The sequence below is a fragment of the Orbicella faveolata genome, unplaced genomic scaffold (assembly GCF_042242905.1).
Source record: "Orbicella faveolata isolate gen_17 unplaced genomic scaffold, um_ofav_v1 contig_25, whole genome shotgun sequence".
Taxonomy (NCBI): Eukaryota; Metazoa; Cnidaria; class Anthozoa; order Scleractinia; family Merulinidae; genus Orbicella; species Orbicella faveolata.
Genome location: NW_028301553.1, coordinates 15,911,437 through 15,917,500, shown reverse-complemented (window position 1 = coordinate 15,917,500; position 6,064 = coordinate 15,911,437). Strand labels below are relative to the sequence as shown.

General features: G+C 37.9%; 1 long non-coding RNA gene across 1 annotated transcript in view; it reads right to left on the bottom strand.

Annotated features, from left to right (window-relative positions):
* LOC149109147 (uncharacterized) overlaps window positions 1-6,064 on the bottom strand; it is a 71,714-nt gene that overhangs the window by 47,819 nt on the left and 17,831 nt on the right. The gene's annotated exons all lie outside the window — the stretch shown is intronic.

The window sequence follows — 6,064 nt, the reverse complement described above, 5'->3', positions numbered from 1 at the left end:
TATGACACGGCCTCGCCGTGCAGAACGAGTTCCTGCATTACAACATTTCGTCGCATCTTCCTCATTTCTGGGGACATTAACCGCGTCCTCTGGAAAAAATTCCTTCTCGATCTCCTTCGCATAAATATCGCTAGAATCAATACAAGAGAAGTCATTAAAAGCGCTTCCTCTCTAAGCCATTTTTGAAAGTTGCGCGCTTTTGTAATTTGAATCTTCTGAGTCAGCGGGTCAAATTCTGGGTTAAATTTCCAGTGAAAACAGTTGTCACATTTAACTAGTAAAGTTTGGTCTGTAAACAAACACCCAGAAAGAATGTTCAGCTAGTTAATAGGCCTAGTGAAAACGTAGCCATTGTGCGGTAAATTACCGACTCCATGAGGATTTATTCGCTCCTCATCAAACATAATAGATTGACAGTTTTCTCGCCTTTCCCGCTTTTCGACCAATGGTATTTCACTTCGCTCAGACGAAGTAGAAATGAAAACATAGGCACGCAAGGCGTGCAAGAGTTATTTTTTTGTGTGAAGTGTCGGAGATAGGAGCATTCATGGAGCTGTTTACAGTAACGATTTGGTTAATTTGACAAGTTTTTTTGGTTGTGATGTACAGCAAGAAACAAACTGGGAATTTATGATGTACATGCGATGTTACATCGGTGATAGTAAGATAGCTAAATAGTAAGCCATAGAATGTTTGACTGAACAAACTAAAGTAATCTGACACGTCTCCAGATTAATGTAGATACCATCTTATTTTCTAACAGGCAATTTGATTCGTTCTTTGATACAACCCGCACTGTGATTGGTGTGACACGCGCACATGCATAACTCCCTCACTCACCGATCACATAACCCGTCCAGCCCCCAAGAGGAATTTTTGCTCAAAAATACTTAAGTTAATTTAGAGACTTTTTCGCATTTTATACGAGTCGTACGTTTACCCTTTTTACACAACACAACACAACACAACTTCACTGAAAATAGAAAGAAAGAGAAAAAAACCTCTGACACGTTGAAAGTCTGATTTAATTAAATTGCACTTTAACTTGGTGCCGCGCAGTCTTCAAAGAACATTTCAACAGTTTTCATACTTTTTACCTTTGAAGATATCGGACTGAAATGAATGTCATCAAATAAAACTATTAAACTGCTACTGCAGAGACTTAAAAACCGCCCAGAAATGAAAGCTTTTTTTGTTTAATATCCTGGGAACAATAACCGATAACTTGTCAGCTCTAATTGAATTTACTCCCATGTAAAAAACAAAAGTGTTAAGTTACCATTTGTTCCTAAAGATAGCAAACATCTCGTGGGAACGAGTGGTGACGATTCGTCCGCTCTAATTGAATTTTCTCCCTTGTGAAAAACAAGAGTGTCAAATTACACTTTGTAACTAAAAAACAAAAATATCTCGTTATATTTGCATGCAACAAGAACAAAACAATCGTTACCCGCACTTACTATTGTAAACGTTAGAACTGTTTCAAATCTGAAGTCTCGTCCCCTCTAAAACATGTCCTGAGAACTAGAAGCGACGATTCGTGACCTCTAATTAAATTTACTCCTTGTGAAAAGCAGAAGTATCAAGTTACCTTTGTAACCAAAAATGAAAATATACCGTTCATTTGGATACTACTAACTCTCGAACTGTTTCAAACCTCAAGGCTCATCCCGTTCATTTAAGTAAAATCCTCAGCCTAACCCACAGAAAATGTCGAAGTAAACCCAATATATGAATACTTCCTCCTCTTTTATAGAAGAATAAATATGGCCGTTCTGAACTCTATCGAGATCAAATCTTCTCACATACCATTTACCTTTACAACAAGGAATTTGATTGGCTGTTTATAGTAGATCCAATCTGATTGGTGTGACATACATACATCTCTCACTCACTCACTCACTCCTCCATTGAACCGTCCATAACATACCCGACGCGCCGACAAAAAAATAACTCAAAAATAGAAAGAAAGGAAAAAAACCTCTCTGACACATTGAAAGTCTGATTTAATTAAATGTACTTTAACTTGACGCCACGCGGTCTTCAAAGAACATTTGAACAGTTTTCATACTTTTTACCTTTAAAAATATCGGACTAAAATGAATGTCATCAAATAAAACTGTTAAACTGCAACTGCAGAGACGTAAAAACACTCTAGAAATGAAGGCTTCTTTTTTGTTTAATACCTGGGAACAATAGCCGATAACTTGTAAGTTCTAATTGAATTTACTCCCATATGAAAAACAACATCATCTCCTGGGAACAAGTGTGACGATTCGTCAGCTCTAATTGAATTTACTACCTTGTGAAAAACAAGAGTGTCAAATTACCCATTGTAACTAAAAAATAAAAATATCTCGTTATATTTGCATGCAATAAGAACAAAACAATCGTTACCTGCACTTACTATTGTAAACGTTAGAACTGCTTCAAATATAAACAGTCTCGTCTCCTCTAAAACATGTCCTAAGAACCAGAACCGACGATTCGTGACCTCTAATTGAATTAACTCCTTGTGAAAAACAAAAGTATCAAGTTACCCTTTGTAATTAAAAATAAAAATATCTCGTGCCATTTGCCTACTACTAACTCATGAACTGCTTCAAAACTCAAGACTCATCTCGTTCATAACTAGCCACCATTACACTGAAAATTATGCACTCTAAAACAACCCAATGTACGCATGTAACTGTCCCACTCCCCTCCAAACCAGACTAAAAATCACAAACCGGCAACATACACGTCATTCTTTTTTTTTTTCAATTACCAAAGTCCTTGTGTTTATACATACCTTGTGTTTCTCACATATTATTTACCTTAACAACAAGAAATTTGATTGGCTGTTCATAGTAGATCCAATCTGATTGGTGTGACATACATACATCTCTCACTCACTCACTCACTCACCCATTGACCCGTCCATAACATACCCGACGCGCCGACTAAGAGGTATTTTTTTTTACAAAAAAATAACTCAAAAATTACAGAGACCTGAGGGCAGGCAAGGGCAGGCTCACTTTCTTGGCGCCTCTTCACCAGACTCCTTCCCGCCGGATCGCTTTGCTCTTCGCCGCTCGCGCGTGTGATTCAAAAGTGAGCTTGCTCGCAGGCTATGTGACATGTGACCTTCGACCGCGGCGGACTTTCCCTACAATAATCTTCATCCATCGACATCATGATTATCTACAAGGACATCTTCACCCGAAAGATTTTTACCTAAGCTCTTTGTGATCGTTTTTATAATGTTGTTTTCTTGGGATTACGGTATTTGTGTCTAGAATATATTCTTGGTTTGCACGTGACGTCATCATTCTTTAAAATCCAAAATTAAAGAGCCACCAAAGTTTTTATCCTCATCAGACATTACAGGGGGCTAATTTATATCTGTTAACAACTTTTCAGCTCAATAGCTTGCTTCGTCTGAAAACAAGCACCTTTTAAATTTCAGAGTTATGGCCATGCGTGACAAAGAGCTATCAACGCGTTTGTCGAAAAATATACACTTATCTCGTAATTTTTAGCCTTTTTAGAAGTCAAAGCATTAGGAAAAATGCTTATTTAAACGTTGGCTTGGTCAGTTCAGATAATCAGGCGCCTAGATAGCCAAAGTAGGTTCCAAATGTTAACACTATTTTCCTGCCGCCATGTTGGACGGGTTGGTGTACGACGGAGGACCAACATGGCGGTTCCATACTGGACTCTGTAAATTTGTGCAGAATATTTCGACGAATATTTCAAGTTTGGGAAAACGTGCAGACCTAAATCTTGGGGAAGTGTCTTCTTTATTTATCTCCTATAACATCACAATTTCTTGACTTTTTGCATCAATCAGCGGCCTCCCCCTGTAGCCCACCCCTGGGGACCCTGGGGAATTTGTCCAAATGCCCATTCAAACCTCATCAAATCCCCCTGGGTATAGGGTAGAGGAATTCTGACAAATTCCCTGCCCCCTTGGTGCAACAATAAGGACCAGTGTTCCTGTTAATCAACAAAAACCAGCTATTTGCTTAATGCCTAGACCCTCATTTAAAGTTTGTTGTATTTCAGTGCAGTTGGCTCCACTTGACCAAATAGTTGTATTGTATATATTTTTTACTTTCTTTGAAGGTTTTGAGGGCCACTATGTAAACTACCGGGTTACTAGTAATAGTGTATTTTACCCTCGGTAAATAAAGTTTCTTTCTTTCTTTTCTTTTTGTTTCTAAAAATGGAGAAAAGATGATGATCAGTTTGGGTGCTGTGAGTCCCTGGAATGTACACGAAATTTGGGCGTGAAGTGAATACCTTGAACAACATCCAGGAATCGTCAATAGGGTATACCGTTGTCAGCAAATCCCCAGAGTCTGCCCCCAGGGGTGCAATCTCTGTGAACAAATGTGATATTTTCCCTTCGGGCAACAAATATCTGACAATCTCTACAAATGCCCCTGGGTTCCCAGGTTGGCTTCCAGGGGGAAGCTGCTGATTGATGGATTATACACTGAATCGTTTTTGAATAATTTTTTATTGCATGACAGTGCAACCCAAGAATATTTTTGTAAATATAGTTTGATTCAGACCAATGGTGTTGTGTTGATCCTCTTCATTCATCATATTAAAGATCTTGATAGGTTGTGGTTTTCAAAGTCATATAACTACTTACATCTTTTTCTGAAATGTCTAGTTCTAGAAAATATCCATACCCCCACCACGGAGGGAATTTCACGCAAACCCTGCCCCCTCCTCCCCAGAATTTCCAGTTTTTGAACACAAAAATACCCCCCCCCCCCCCACACACACACACACACACACCCCTCTGGAATTTTCACAAGTATTATGTACATCTCCCATACCCTCTAGAAAAAATAGTTTTGACAAGAAAGTGTGTTAAAAGTTGAAGGAAACACTCCAAACGCATAGCCGTCTGCATTGCACGTCACTGCTGTTTATTCTCGATCGATTGTAACATCTGAAGATACACACAAAGAAAACATACAGCAATTTATTTGAACATGCTTTTAAAAAATAGATAGAATGGTAACTTGTGAAAATATTACCTTCCTATACGACTAAATCCCTGTGTAAATGTGAAGGACTGACAAAGTGAATGTGGATGAAATTGACACCATACATTTATTGCGAACACGATCACTAACACACTCGTGACTTTGAAGAAATAAAATTTATAATTTTCAGATATAATGCAATTCAAATACAAGTATTCAAGCCACTATTTTTCCATGTGAAAGATCTACTTAGTAGTTTTGAACAGCTAGATCAATATATTTTTACCGTCAACCCTCAAAATGAAATAACAGGAAATAACAGCAGTGTTCGGGAAATAATTTTTATGATGAGGTGTGATATCTGTCCTTTTAAATCTTTATTTTGGCTGGACAGGTTATTTTAAAGCAAAGCAAACATAGGACAAAATCTTTTTGACTAAAATACTAAGCAGTGGGCAGTCATGATGTCCGACTATAATGTAAAATTCTATCTCGAACAATAATATTTCAGAAATTTGGGTGGACAAGGTCTGATGGCCAAGTGTTATTTAATTCCCAGCAGCACTGAACAGTTCTTGCTTATGTATCAAGGGATTTTAATGGACGGATTGAGTAGTAAAGTATAACAATGATTACCAGCTTTGCACCTTGAAAGGAAGCTATAAGCTGGGTTTCAAATTAAAGGTAGTTAATTGAAAGATGTTCGGTGATATGAATTTGCATAATGGTGGCTTCCAATGAAAATATGTGAGATAGAACTACTGCAAATTTTAAATTAACTGTTTGTATGCAAATACAATGGAAAACACTATGACATAATGGTCAAGCACTGTTTGGGCTTGACAAGGCTTCACTGACAGAAAAAGTAAGCATCAAAAGAAACATAAAAACATGTGCCATATTGTCTACACATCCTGGGCCACGCATATAGCACATCTACACTGTGATGTTTCAGTAGCTTGTTGGAATTCACTCATAGCATCCTCTACAGCTTCCAGGTTGTCATCGATCTCGCCAGCTGAGCAACATAGTCCATTTAGCAATCCAGAAACACCACTACAAATGACATAATTTTCCAG